Raw genomic sequence first — 16,562 nt, forward strand, 5'->3', positions numbered from 1 at the left:
ACTTGAATTAGCCGCCTGTAGCAGAAACAGAATACCAAACTCGATAAAACCAGAGGTCGCCTGCATACTAGAGCACTTGTGCTAGACACGGGGGTCGCTGGTAGTCAAAATAATAATCAGTGGGGAGGACAGGCTCTGTAGAAAAAAAGAAGACATTCTCAGTGCCCGTGCCTTGCCAGGACGTACATCACGCAAGGGACAATGAGATAGACAAAGGTCAGACAATCTCTGAGCCCATGCCAACCACAGATACGCATAATCATTCAGATGAGGATGAGCTGCAAGCCTTGCTCTCCGGTGAGGCATATCCGGAACTGTATCTTATGGAAATCGATCTATCTCTCCCAAATTGTGTCCTGTTGCAAATCACAAACTTGACTCTTCTGAATAGACAACAACTCTCTGGTTTACGTGTGCCTCGTAAGACCTTCAAGAACATACTGAAGTAATGCACCTCTTTTGAACTTGTAAACATTTCCACGCAAAAGCCGAAGAGGCTTCGCCTGGCTCTACTTCCCGACTGTGATGTGATGCATTGGACACCGTGGGTGTTCAAATGGTAGTCTGCCTAGATCATGTGTTAGCAGAGTGTTTTAGCAGCGGATTTGTGAGACCCATTGCGAAGCCATCATTATTTTTGTTTGTCTCATGTATCCGTCATTCATTGTGCTTCTCATGAAGAATAGTATGGTATCCCCCTTTGCCTATCCCCCATTGCCTGTTCTTCCCTATTGCCTGTCAGGGACACCCTGATGGTACATCAACCTAACACCTGTAGTTGACTTCTTGGTGCGTGGACATCTGTACTGCTCAAAGGTATTAATACCAGTGGGCAGGACCAGTGTACCGCTTAAAATATTATTTTGTAAACCTTAGAGTAATTACTTCTTGGACCCCATACAGATCACAATACATTTAGAATTAAATTAGTATCTATATCCATACACAAAAACTTCCTGTCACTCTGAAGACAAGGTGGTTAGTCTTTATAGTGGGCACAATTTCACATGCTTGCACAATGACGTCGTATGCATCATTTGTTAGTACACCTCCCACCTCTCCATTCTGCACCAACCTCCCTCATCAATGTCCAACTTTTATCTCCAACTCCATTGCATCAACATCTTTCTTTGAGTTGTCCTCCTTACCACAAGCAGACAATCACCTTTTTTTGAAAAAAAAGAAAGAGAAATATTTCCCATCAAGTGATTTCGGTGATATCATGTTTCAAAAACACCCCTCCACCCCAAACAGAGAAACAATGCCGCGTGAGCCACAAAGACTCCATACATGAGAGACCAAGTAAACTCCATCGAACCATTAACTACCGACACCGAGAATTGTTAACATATTCCTTATAATATAGATGCTCCACCACCCTGCTCCCGGAAAGTGACATGAGGAGACAAAAGTGCTAAACTCTACAATGGGGCACTGGACACAGACTGGCTATACCTAGCTAGTAAGTAATCACCACAACTTGTTGTCATAGATGCTCTGACGTGGAGCTAACCTTTTGTGAACTGTGAGGTGAGCCCATATGCAGAGGAGAGGCTGCCCATTGAGCTGGCAGTGGAAGACTCCAAGTAAGTGAAAATCGTAAACTACATGCATTTGCAGGAATCAGTTTAACTAACTCTACTACTTCAAAGAGAGGGCGCTGGGGCAACATTGCGTACGCCAAAAGCTAGTGTTAGTTCGGGAAAGCTCGTGGCATCACGACTCCGTACTGGAGGTTGTAGGAGGACCTCCAATCCTGCATTGACAGTGCGCTTGTTGGACCCATGCCACCTGACTAACTCCCAATTTCAGTAGGTCCTAATTGTGGCCTGCTAGCTTCCCCCGGTTCCCGCCCGGATGAAGCTGGTTACAGACAAGTACCAGGTGGACAACATCGGGGAAGTCAAATCTCATCTGAGGATCTTGTTCTGGAACATGCCCAAGAAACTTCAGACAATGAACAAGTGTTGTCACGCAGAGCTGGCCATGCTGGAAACGGTTGAGGAACCTCTGAGTAAGTGTTCCCATTCATACAGGTTCCTCTATATTAGTGCTAACTTGTTTTATCAGTAGATCAACCAGATTGGGCTGCCCAGTAAGGCCCAAGGGCAATATGGTTCTACATGGTTCGGTGGACAGGTGCCTCTCAGGGAGGGTACCCATTCCTTGACTACCCGTCGTGTGCCACCAACTCGAACTGGGGAAACAGCTGGGTGGTCATGGCATCACCGAGCATAAAAAATGTGCTGGGGGTAGTGAAGGGCTAATGAGTCGAGGAAGCCAATCTGGCGCCGCTAATATCTCATCAAGGCGACAGGTGAGGGCAAACCAGCACTTCCTTGTACGCCCGCAAAGCCTCTCCTACTCACAGAGCTCATCCATTTATGTAAATCTGATGACATCAGCACTTGGATCCTGGCCAATAGTGGCGAAGATCCATGGAACATTATCGGCCTAAAGCATTATCACCAAGAGGCCCGGACTCAGACCTCAGACCCTGCCAACAGCAGATACCCGTTTTTCGACCCCAAGGTCTGGGATTGCCATTGGCAAGTAGGAGATATCCAGGCGGCCATCGAGGCAGAGGAGGAGGAGGACAAGGAGGACAAAGAGGACAAGAAAGAGGAGAACAAGCAGGAGGAGCAGAAGCAGGAGCAGGAGCAGGTAGTGGAGCTGCTTTCTCGCCAGCACCGGCGCGCGCCACAAAGCCTTCTTGATGAGAAAGGTTTCTAAGCATTCACATCCCAAACAGTTGTTCATAGCTGATAACACATATAGGATGAAGACTCATTCGCCCCCGGCCCCTCAAGACCCTGTCGCACCACCCATCCTGACTCTGAGCACACGGCAGCAATGGTGATTGACGATGGAACTTCCCAACCTTTACAAACTGTCAACTGATACCTTTATTATTATCCGTATCTAATAACATACATAGGATGAAGTCCTGTTCACCCTGGGCCCCTTGAGACCCCCCCCCCTACCAAACTAGACCCTCAGCCTTTCCCACTATCTGAACTCGAGAAGCTCCAATCCATAACTGCGCTGGTCCAAGAGAGCCCCTGGATAGCAGAGTACCTCCAAACCCTGCGACACCACGCCGGAGCACCTCATGGGTACCATGTGGCTGAAGACACCTCTCTGGCACTATTTTCTGAGAGTGACTCTGAAGGAGGACCTCCTACCCCCCTACCAATTCCCGCCACGATTCTGCCGGTGCCCACCTCCCCCCATCCTACGACCTCCATTCCTACCCTGTTACCCCCTCGACTTCAGTTACTACGACCGCTCTGTCCGCTCCCCCAAACCTCCATCCAACTCTTGCGTCTCTTCCCACTTCTGTGACTACTAGTAGCAGCCCGGCACCGCCCACCCTTGGTCCATCTCTGGCGCCTCTCCTGACCTCTCTGGTTACGACCGGTTGGCCAGCTTCTATCACCTTCCCTGCACCCTGAGATTCACTAGCACCCGGCTCTCCTGATTCTTGCTCTTGTGTGCTTCACGAACTGCCAACACCCTGCCACAGCAGGCAGACCTCAGACTGCTAGACGGTGAGGCTGGATTTGCTTTGTTTTCCCCTGTTTCTCATTTTTTGTTTTACTTTCTTGGGTTCCTTAATTTGCTTTGCTTTTTCGCATTCCTTTTTTGTGTTTTGCCTTTAGATTCTGAATGACTGTGCGGAATTTTCACGCAGGGGTGTGTTTCTTAGTTGGTAATTAATCGCGATAGTAATGATGCCATTCAACCCAGTTGCATCTGCCTCAGGTATTCCTGACTGGGCTGATGTAGGATGAAAGTGGTTGTGGCTGTAGTGATTGGCCGGCTTAGACTGTACTCAAATATTGCTGGTGTATTGTGTTGATGAATTCAGTAGGTCTCGCATTCCGAGTCCAGAACTGGCCTGGAGTTGGGTGGCCATCCTCTCAATTGGCTTGGTGGCCTTAAATGAATACAAATTTGAGATGTATGGAGATGAGGTTAGATATCTCTAATCCTTTTTAGGCATGGCGTGTGTTTCATGAGAAATACTTTCACTAACCAACTCTGTTTGTTGCTAGATATTGCTAAGCCTTCTGCTTTGGTGACACCTACATTTCCCCTACTCTATCCATGTGTGAGTCTTGAACCTCCCAACGTTTGGGAGCCTGGGGTATGGATAATGAACACAAAGTTCAAGTAGAATATTCAGAAAGGACAAGATATTATTGAGGCCCAGATTGTACTGTGCATTGAGCTGTGAAGAGACTTCCGCTGCTCCTAAAGCTCGAATGCTTTAATCCTGGGCTGGTGATAACCCGAAATGTCTTGATCACGAACATAATGTTGAGTGTTCACGTGAGGTCATTGTGCAAAGGAATCCAATACCAGGTGATAGTTGATGATTACGCTGTCCCTAACCCTGGGTTAAAGGCCAAGAGTATCAGATCCAACTTGTCATATTCAATGCCAGCAAACTAGACAAACTCCTCAACTACCATATAGCAGACTCGAGATTCATACAGTTTGCATCCTGAATACTCACTTGCTTGACATTCACTAACCTGGTATTGGATGCATAAACAACATCTAAACAAAATACACAGTCAGCCAATTCCCTGAGTGGGATATCTGAATAGACATAGACACGATGCCCAATCAAACAACATGGGATCAGCAAAGTTCATATCAGCAACTCAACCAAATGACTACAGCAGCTCCCTGAGCACACTATTGAACCACCAGTTGTCATGTCAAACTCTGTCTCCTCTACTAATTGCAAGTTTTCAACTAGGAAGACCTCTAAAATGCCCTCTAAACACCATTATACAGACTGCGGCGTATACCGAACCTGTGATAGAATGTTAAGGCCAAGGAGCTATGGAAATACTTTATTTTAGCGAGGATAGCAGTGATGAATACCAAAACCTGGTGGGATCAGATAAAACGGAATCTGACTCTGAACCTGATCCCGAAGATATCAATATTCCTGACACCTCGAGGCCACGATGGCCTCATGAGTCTCAAGCACAGAACAGACTGCAAATTGATTGCACAACAACCCTCCGGATTTCCACCATCTCCGGAACACAATGCCCCAATCCTACCTGGGAGACCACAAGGCCTTATGAGCGCATAATTTGCAGCCAGCCCTACACTCCTGCCGCATTTCCATCATCAAGCATTCCAAGATTCTCATCACCACTGGGGCACAGGAGTGATCTTACCTCTGATGGCAGGAGTTCTAGTGCTGCCTGTGGCCCTGCCACACTGCCACAGGATGACTAGTTATCAAGTAAGTCACAGTGCAACCTAGTAACAGGGGTAGAAGGGGCAATATTAAGCTTAGCAAAGTCACTCATTCTGGGGTACTCACTGTTCGAAGACCTACTCCTGATTGCTGTTGCATTGACCAGTCAGGTTCTCAATGTTTGGCAAGATGCCGCGGAAGGGCATGGACATACTGAAGATGTCGGACTGTCAGAGCAGTCCATATGTCAGGTAAGTCCTCTTGGCCGGGCATGATGGCATACAGTATGCACTACTAACAAACAATGATACCCTGAAAACACTCATGGGTGTGATCTCAGTTCATATACCATGTGAAGAATCACATTGTCAAGTTATACAGACTACTAGAGGATAGAGGATCTGACAGTGATCGCATGTAGGGTGGATTATATGCTAGAACACGATAGGTTTATGTGCAATGCAAAAGGTTGTGAGGTTCGTTTACACCTGGTAACCCCATGGTGACTACTACTGATCATGATTAACCATGATGCAGAACCTGACATTCCACTTCGATGCGCTGCAGATTCTGGATGCTGTTGACTGTAAGTATTTCATGGGAACCAAAATGCATGGGATTGTGGATCCCCAGTTTCTTGGACATATCAACTGTACTATCATCCGTTTGATGTGTGCCATAATCTGTCATACACTTCGCAAATGGAAATCAGGTATCTATCAGGAGCCAAGGGACTTCAAGGCCAAGGAGGTTGGAGGTAAGATTCCGGCACTCTCGTAACACATGATTCCCTACCATGCAACTAACTTGTCACCTGACACCAACGACCTTTTTGAATGGCAGAAAAGAACTTGGGCAAAGAGCCCACTAGGGGTCCTGGACACAATTGTCAAATAAATGAGGCTGACAATCCAGAAGACGGTTGTTCAGATTGACCCCTGGTAGGAAGACTACCATGCAGAGTATGATGATCGCTGGGGTGCTCTCAGCGCAGAGTTCAAGGGTCTAATAAGTGACCAGATACCCTCACTCCCAGTGCCATATCAGACGAGGCTGGACGGCTTTGCCCTGGAGGAGCACTGGGAAAGTACAGTACAGTCACAAGAAACGGACATGTCGGTTGATTATAGCCAGAAGTGGATTGCCCGGACAATGGTGCTTCTGGTCCCAGATCCAGCGTGTCGTGGAGATTTGTCACAGTGGAGTGTAAGATTGACAACTTGGAGTCTGATGAGTGCTTCTCGGCCTGGTTACCTGTTGCTTAGCCTCAAGGAATCTGAGGAAGGCCAAGGACAACTCTCAGGATTCAGTGATTTGCAGCCAGACAGTAATGAGCAGGAGCCCAGTTAGAGTCACCTGGGGTAATTAACGGGGATTACAGATGTCAAAATTTCACTTTTAATGGATTCATTTTTCTGGCTGAGCTGATATGTGGCATCGACAGTGGAAAGCGAACAGTTGTTAAATGGAGGCATTCATCAAAGGAGAATTGAGCGCAATATTCACCTGTACTAGTATATTTGAGCACGACAATGGCGTAATACACAAGAGTATCTGCAGGAAGCCAGGAGGATTACAGGAAAGGGGGTAGAGCAGGGGACGGGTCTGGACAAATTTGGAACATGCAGAAGGCATCTAGAGGACGTCCAGATGACCGATAGCTCAAAGAGGATAAAAGCGAGAGGGAAAGCCGAATATCCCGGCGACCTGAGTTGTACTGAGAAAGACTCATGATGTAGAAGGGGAACATCATGGTATCTAGATGGTACAGAAGAGCCTGGTAGTCACGAAATTTGTACGCAAGGCAAAGAAAGTCTATTTTGAAGCGGCAAGCCTGGTATGTAGTCTGGATGGTACATTGGTGGAAGAACATTGTCCTGATGAAGGCTGCGCGATCAGAAGTTGTCCGGACGTAGGCAACCAGCATCTGCCATTGACCAGATACGAGACTGGAGCATGAGAGGTTATCTGGACACTGATGCCAAGGTGTGGGGCATCATTGGAATGCAGAGGATATAGGGGTCCACGTCAGGACATCTTCAGGAGGTGTGTCGGGGCGCAAGGAAAGTCACATCACAATGTCCCAGTGAAGTCGCGTTCTGATTCGCAGTCCACATTTTGCACATTGCGTGTATCAGATGCACAGGATGCACATGACGCACATAATTATTTTTACTGATGTGATAGTTGCCTGTCTACTCCAGTTTCTGGGCCTGTTCCTGGAGATAGGATGAGGAAGAGAAACAGGAGGCTCCGTGTTAAAGGGGATTAATGTTCCCTTGTACCACCTGTTCCAGATGCTGAGGGGTAGTCACTTGCTCTGGTTCACACTCAGTCACCTCTGGCTACTGTGCAGTCCATGGTGGGTTTGCCACCTGTGGAGGGAGTTACGCATTATGTAGAGAACCTCGGCTGCGTTTGTTTGAAAAGGAGTCCCCAGCTTGGAGATGTGATCTCTCTCGTATCCTCCATAGTAGTATTTATGCTGCGCAGCTACTGTGATGCTCCTTGCATAGTTTCAAATGGTTCTTAGCCTTTTGACTAGGTTGCCCTTGGTCTTGAAGTCATCTTTCCATTGCATCTAAACAGGTGAATTTTGGCTGTTTGTTCTGTTTTGGGAAATTGAGGGCAGGTTGTTGTGGCCATTAGATGCAATGTCCCAGGATCCATGAGTGGAGATACTTAGGTGGTATTCTAGTGTGGAGGAGGTTATTTGAAGGTCACGTTCAGGTGTCAGTAGTGGGCTTTTGGATTTTGGTAGAAGGTTACTTGCCTGCTGGTAGGCTGGGCTTAGGAGGATTTTGTCTACTATTGATAGTCTTGTATTTAGTGTTCATGTTGAGGCATAGTGTGGGCATGTTTGAGCTGCAGGATTGGAGGTTGAGTTTGTTTGTAGTTAGTTGTATCCAGTTAGTGATGGCCTGGTGGCCCATCCCTGGGACTTGTTATATGCCATAGTCTGCAGTACAAGTAAAAATAATACTAGGTTGAATGTTTTAAGTAATTTCCTAACTTATTACTTATACAAATAAAAGATCTTTACGTTCTTTATCCTCTCTAATCTTTATAAACATAATGGCCAGATTTCTTCACAGGATAATGATAGGGGTTATATAAGCAAACATTGGTGACATAGGCTACAAGGTATAAGACCAATTGGAGAATGAGATATATATATTGAAAATATATGTATCGACCTATGATATGTATAGATCTATTAAGAAAAGGTATTGTTACCCCTCGCCATATGTTACCAGGGACATATTAACCTTACAGTCCTGGTACTTTAATTTTCAGCACTTTGTTTTTGTTGTAGTCTTGGATAAATTATGTAAGTACTTGAACCTACCTTTGAGCTAAAATAATAAATATATAAGAATATTAAAAAATAAAAAAATCAGAAATTCACCTTAGAGATAAATCTTCATGCAACCATTTCAACTATTTTCTAGCATATATCTTGATAAATGCTACTTTATATTAACAACTCATATAATACTCCATGGGAAATCTATAATAAGTATAGGAAATAATAGTTGCTATGGAAGTATTTAAGAAAAGAAGTGTAGTTTCTTAAGCAACAGGAGATAAGTATGAGATGACCACAATGATTAAGAAAGAAGTAAAAAACAGTTATTATCTTTATTATAAGACTTGTTACTTGCTGAATGAACTCATTCAATGAGCAATTATGGAGTGATCCTAACAGAAATTTGTATGTTTTCTGCAGATGGTTGCTAGTACAGTACTGTACAAGTATAAGTATATTCAAAATGTTCATGAATAGTCATGTGCTCTTACTATTATAATCATAGTATTGGTTTTTATTCCTTATTATATAAGTGATAATAGAGACTATTGGTTATTAGTATTCAGATCCTTGCTTTTATTTATTACTGGTTCTCTTATGGTATAGATCATTATAAGAAGATGTATTGCGATGTGATATCTGATAGGTAGTTGACAGAGGTACAAGTTAGTAATAATCAGAGGAAGGTTAAAGAAGTGGAGGATAATTTTGATATATTGGAAGAGAATGTGAATAAGGAGGAAAGAGTTCGTACTGAGATCACTGCAGGATCACTCCTAGAATATATCTATCAACTGTAAGGAGTCTTAGTATAGAAGTAATAGGTGTTATGACTTCATAATTCTTAAATATAGTGATTATCTCACAGCTGTGTCCAGTGGCTTGAGAAAATACATGTATATTAAGGACTCTAACAGAAATTATGCTACACTATCATGGTTGAAAGGTGAATGTAGGGTAATATAGAAGGTTTGAATATGCAGTAGTATTCAGAAAGATATATGTTTGGAAATAACTTAGGTCGTTCAATCTAATTTTTAATTATACTCATACTGCCAATCCTAGCATATTACAGGTCCCAACTGGTACAGGACTAATACAAACTAGAACTGACACTAAATACAAACCAACAAAATAGTTGGTCCCATACTGCAAATATAGCTCATCAGTGAATGTTGATCCTCCCACCCTGGATGTCCTCTGTGCCTGATGCACAGGATGCTTGGAATACTAATGTTGAATCAGGGGGTTATGTCAGCTCAATATTCCTTCCAATCTTGTGTCATTTTGAGTCCCTCATCCAAACTCCATCCTGATACTGACCTTTGCATTCCCAGGACTCTCTCAACTTCTAATAACCTCTAATTGCACCTAGGCTATGTCTGGTACTCCATGTTGGCACTCTTACTACATCACACCTTCTGCTGTGATCTCTGAGCGACACTTGAATACTCCTTGAAATTGTACCGAACATTCGACACAAGCACTCTCTGTCCTGACCTTAGATCAGTGCCATCGACATCTGGGTCGACTTGTTCTTTATACCTCTTCCCCAGTTGAGATCTTTCCAGCCATCTACACTCAGTTATTTTCCCTCTTCTACTCCCCACACACTAAGTAGTGCCTGTATTTGTAATGCTCCGTAAAACTATTTGGATGTTCCTGTTTCTCACTAGATCCTACTATATAAGATTATGAGAGTTCTGATACCATCTGATCTCTCATAAACAATTTACAATGTTGTTCCCATGTTGCTCAAAGTATTTTCCATTCTTCCAAATTTTTAGTAAATGATATTCACTATGTTCAGATTACCGATACACCCTTGTAGTTGTTACTAACATTCTCTTATGCTCTTATATTGTGAATATCAGTTCCCACATACCCACTATTGAGGCACATCCTATTATAGACAGTTGGGGTTCAATCAATACCTACTACTTTATATGTCCACTAAACTGTTATTAGCCTCACTAATGCTAACACATGTGCCTGCTCCACCTTTCTTCAATTTCTCAAAGCCAAGTAAGTGGTATTGTAATCATGTAGGACTTATAACGTTGTTTTCCCTGTGTCTTTCGGTAACCTCCTGTAAATTATTTGGACTCACTGAATCAGAATCCAGAAAGCCGAGTACTCATGCACCTGAGGTCTCGGGAAAAACTATTGGCAAGCCAATTTCCTGGAAAATATTGTGCCTGTCCTGACACCCAACCAATTCACAAATGCTAAGAGAACTGGCAGTCGGACGGTACAGTGTAGGACGTTATGGAGTCTGACCTGATATCAGACCTCGTTGCTCTGCCACTACTGCTACCCAGTTGTCAGTAAAGCCCTGGGAGCAATCTTCTTACCTGCCATACACACTTTCCACCTTTGCCCTAATGATCCACTTTGTCTTCTCCAGAATCATCTGCTGCCACTCTCTGGAGCAATCTGCCCATGTCACTCACTGCTAGGCAAGAAGGTCTGCCATCAAGTGAGCTGTCTTGGTTACTAACAACAAGGTGCATTTATATGTGACTTACCACCAGCTTTCTCAGGCATGAAGTAGTCCAGATCCCTATGTATTCCATTTTGCCATACACAGACAGTATTGTACAATATTACGCTGGTTAAGCAAATTATTGTGCCATTAATGCATCCAAGAAAATCAGGTTTGGCAATCCCCCATATTCTATTGCCCTAGAGGTACTTTCACCATATGCCCACAGTAATATGCGGTGTCAAACATGGCAATATAATCTCCTGCACACCGTATAATCAATCTTCATTATAGCTGGAGAGGGAAATCTTGTGTATTTGGTGCAAACCTCATACTCCTGTAGGGCACAGTTAAATCTATCTCATTCCTGAAGGTTGTCCACCCTGTTCACAAGAGTATTGGGATAACCTTTCAGAGGTTATATAATTTCACAGTCTCACATTCCACATTGTAATGAAACTGCAATCTTACCTATAATCACTGCTTGTATATCTTTCCCCATTAGTACCATATCCATGATGACGCCAGATCCATTTTTAGTATGTCCACTTACTATTTTTATGCATTCCTTAGATAGCGTAATGTGTCCTGCATCCAAAATCTGATTGAATGCCTGAAGTCAAATTGGGTGTACCTCTGGAGTTAGAGCCACCAGACCTGGGCCTAAGTTAATAAAAGGTTTATAACAGAGAATAACAGTCATTGCTGGTGAAACAGTAGCTTCCGCTATCCTTGACACTGCATTCCACAGAGAAACAACATCAGGCCCGATAGGTTGATGTCATAAAGGGGTCAATATGTTGGCCAGACTCGTGCTTCCCACCTGAGACATTGTGGCACTTTGGGTGGCCAGTGACGACCAACATTGTACTACACTGGATGATTGGAACAATTGCAGAGTGTATGGTCCACTGCCCATTATCCCTTGCAGGCACCTGGCATTCTCCTGGTGTGACTAGTTTCATGTAATTCAGATGTAGTTGAAATTCACACATTTGGCATGGGATTATTTCTCTCTGTTTATGCAATTTGTAACAGATAACGCAGTCCTGAGGCATTACTATGAGTAGTAGCATTGTCCTCTGCATCTGGTTTGGCATCCCACTGTGTTGTATTAGATCCAGGAAAACCTTGGTACTCACCGGTGCCACCATCACTAGGCAAAACCTTTTCATCAGCAAAAACAATTAAATTATGTCTAGTATGTTCTTTCCGTCTAGGGCACTGTACGCTTAAATGGTTTACTGTTAACCAGGGTGAAGACAGACATGGCAACTGGTATCAGGATGTTGCTGGATGTAACCTCCAAACTCAGGACATAACAGCAAGACTCAGGATGCAAATACAAACATGCTCATAACTCAGGACAGGAATCACCACCTCAACCAATGTCAGAACATGTTATTGGAAATAATGAATGTATAAAACACTACAAATGCATAGCATAACTTATGCTTAGGTTATAGCACAAATTTTATAAGATTTGTATACAAAAGCAAGGGATTTATTTATCTTTCAATAAGCTATGATACAAAATTGCGTAGCTATAAAGGCATTGGCAGGTATTCAAACTTTTTCCACAATAGCCACTTCCAAAATAGGTCCTAAGTCGATGGATATTGACATCGCCAAGACACTTATTGCACCCTTGTAAGGCTTGTATCAGGTAGGTGTAGGACGTCATGTGTCAGGCTGTGCACCTTGTGTACTGGACTGCAATCTGGTTTCAAGGTCAGCTCTTAGACCTAGCCTCGCCAGAGAATAATACATGCAAAACAGGTCATAACATGACAGGTTTTGATGTCACAAATGCTTTCTTTATACCATTGCAAAGCTGGTGTTGAGTAGGTATAAGATGACAAGTGTCAGGTTGAGTGGCTTCCATACTATACAGCGGTCTGGTGTCAAAGCTGGCGCTTAGTGATAGCCTGGTTAGAGAATAATACAAGCAAAAAGGCTGTAACTCGAGAGATATTGACATCAGGAAGGCATTCTTTACACTGTTCATAGGCTGGCATTTAGTAGGTGTTAGACATCATGTTTCAGCTTCTGTATCCTGTATACAATACAGCAATCTGGTGTCAAAGTCAGCACTTCGCCATAGCCTTTCCAGAGGGTAATACTTGAAAAACAGGCTATTGGTTGATAGATATTGATGTTATGAAGGAGTTCTTTCCACCATTGGAAGGCTGGCATCCAGTAGCTATAGAAAGTCAAGTGTCAGGTTGTACGTCCTGTGAACTAGACAGCAATCTGGAGTGAAAGTCAGCACCTATCCACAGCCTCACTACAAAATAATTCATCCAAAACAGGCTCTGCCAGGACAGATATTAATGTTACAACAATACGCTTTACACTATTGGAAAGTTGGAATTGAGTAGGTCCATCACATAAATCATCACCTTGCACATTGACGTATTTACGATGGAATCAGATGTCCAAGTTAGTACATAGTCAGACCATTGTCAGAAAAGACCACCTTTATAATAAGAGATGTCCTATAGACCATTGGTAGCGTGGCATCGAGTAGGTCATGAACAGAAAGCATCAGCCGAGACCTAAGAGTATTCAGAACACAATGTGGCATCAAAGTAAGTGTTTAGTCAAATTCTCAACAAAACAGACCACCTTCATAATAGCCTGTATCTCCACCAACATCGATGTCAAGAAGACATTGTATATAGTGTTGCAAATCTAGCATTGTGTAGTTCCAGGACTTAAAATGTCTACTTGGGTGTCAGACTATTCTGGTTGTAATCCCTGGTCAAATTAGTCTATAGTCAAAATCTTACCTGACCAAACCACCTCCATAATGGCCAGTATCTCCAACAATATCAATGCTGGAAAGATGTTCTATACACTGTTGGAAAGCTGGCATCCAGTCAGTGTTGGACAAAAAATGGCAGCCTGTGTCTCTGTGTATGCAGGATGGAATCTGGTGTCCTAAGCAGCACTTTGCCAAGGTACTAATTGGCTGTAACTCTATGGATATTGGTACCTAGAAAATAATTTCTAAACCATTGGAAGGCTGGTCATGGATTACTCCAAGATGGAAGATATCAGCTAGGATGTCAAAGCATTGAGGAAGTAATTGGCTGTCAAAGTTTGGGTTTTATAAAATCCTGACCAGACAAGCCAACTTTCGAACCAGCCTGTATCTCAACCAACATTATTACTGGGAGCACATCCTATATACAGTTGGAAAGCTGACCTTGGATAGGTCTATGACGCAATGTGTCAGGCTGTGCCTTTGGGTATTTAGGACTAGGTTATTGGACGAGGTCAGCCTATTTTCAGAACATGAAATATTCAGCAACTCCTAGCAAACTCACAGTAACCGATATTCTCTTTTTTGCTACCTTGGATAGCCAAAATTGAGAAGAATGTTGTTCCAAATGATTACCCTTGATTGTATTAGGACTATTGAGCAATGGTAGTTAACAGACCTGATGTTGATGCTCTGACATTGAAGTTGTGTGGTTGTCCAGATGTGTCATTCTCCAGAAGTTAAACATGTTGCAGCTTTAGAAAACCTTAACAAAATACCCTAGTGACTACCAGCCCCTACAATAACAACTATCACTCAGAATTCCATTCTACCTGTTGGCTATTTTAGCTCCCAGGTTTTTTAAGAGAATAAAATAGAATTTGGTACTACACATCTCCTCTTTCAGTAGAAACTTTTAGATTTAATCCTAAGGGTAGTGTCCAGTTGATATACTGGTAGCTGTTATAGGGCTTGCTAGTAGTATGATGATGAGGACTCTCAGCCATCTTGTGTCATGATATCTACTAGGATTAAGGTTCACCAAGCCAGATTGGGAGGTAAAAATTAGCACATACACATGTAGGATAAACCTCAGATAGGTTAGACACAACTAGATGCTCTAGACAACCAGGACATAATTGTAAACTCAGGATACCCGGGATGCACAAGATGTTGGTAACTGAACCTTTATGTCAGGATGTACAGCATACCGCTTTGACTTAAGGTTTCTTTTTACTAATGTTCTAAGTCTACCTGTGCATCTTTTTCAATACCGCGGTCACTTTATGTAATGGTCTCTATCATGCTTATGAGGTGGCACTTCTGATGTCTTCCTACCAGCCTTGTTGAGTCTGTTGATAAAGTATTTGGACCTCATTATGGTTAGTTCAACACCATACTTCTAGAGCTGCAGGATCTGTTTTACTGTATTTTCTGCCTCTATTGCATGGATCCTCTAGTATTAGTTCCAGTGTTGCTTCACTGTCTACATAGGTTGCCCACTAGAGTTAGCTGACTGTGTGAATTAGCTTATGGTTGGCTCTGTATGAGGCTATAGCAGAATGCTAATAAATATTGGGAAAGATAGGAATTAGAATGTAGCACAATGAGGTGTATCTTGTAGACAGTAAAAATAAGGAGTTAGCGCATGATAGTTCTATGACTTCAACAGGAAGCATTGGGCCTAATACGCTAGAACCTAAGGAGCTGATAGTAGAATCAGAGATCTTCACACGGGTTCAAAAGAAATATTTCGATAGCTTGTTATATATATTGAAGTTGCCTCATGCCAGTATTGAGGCAGGCTGATTTCCCAAGATTGAATCTGAGGCAGTGATACAGGAGGTGAATAATATATTACTAGCAGGTAAATGTTGACTATTTTGCATAGGGTGAAGGATGGGGAGAGGAGGCCCCATGGGGAGAGGCTATCAATAAATCTATATTGATCAGGAACAAAGGTCGAGATTCTGCCCTACCATAACCTTGGGCTAGAAGAATAGTGTTGTTGTAAGTTGGAAGCCCCAGTAGTATAACTACTAAGGATGGGAGGGTTAATAAGGAAAAACTATTAATAAGGCAAGAAAAGCATTCCTCCGACCTAAACAATTTTGTTGACAAATACAAAAAACAATGGAAATTACATAACTTTCAGAGTCATAAATCAAGTTAGATGCCACAGTTGTAACTTTAATTCTTCTTCTACAAGGAGGGGTAGTGGGTGGGAGACTATGCTGGCAAGCTAGTTATCACTGAATTGCCTCCATAGGTTAGTAGAGAGTCTACTCATTACCATTAGTATACAGAGAAAGGCAGAATAGTGTGCAGAGTTCACGGTACTTATACTTACCAGAGGTAAGATGCATGTGAACCCGGCAGCACAGAAATCTTGTTCTATGTTACATTGCAATATATTTGATGATAAATATTGAATTTTTACTTACTTGGGTATGTTTCTGTTAAAGCCTATATACTATAGACATTACTAGAGCTAGGTCATATTTAAATTCATTTTACAGAGATTCCATTGAATACAGACAGGAAACTTATGTGTTATTTGATTATATTGTTATGGAATAAATGGTGTTTCGTTAATCTTTTATTCATGTTTATCCATGTTGATTACATACCAGATTTATAATATTTCTTTAATATTCCCCACACACTATGTTAGATTTATGTGCACTTTTGCGATTTTTCTTGGCAGGTTTTCAGGGTCCAACACATTCGCACTTATATTTCTCTAATCCAAATCCGCACTACCCGTCAGGTT

Source organism: Tuber melanosporum (assembly GCF_000151645.1).
Source record: "Tuber melanosporum whole genome shotgun sequence assembly, scaffold_159, strain Mel28".
In the NCBI taxonomy this organism is placed as follows: Eukaryota; Fungi; Ascomycota; class Pezizomycetes; order Pezizales; family Tuberaceae; genus Tuber; species Tuber melanosporum.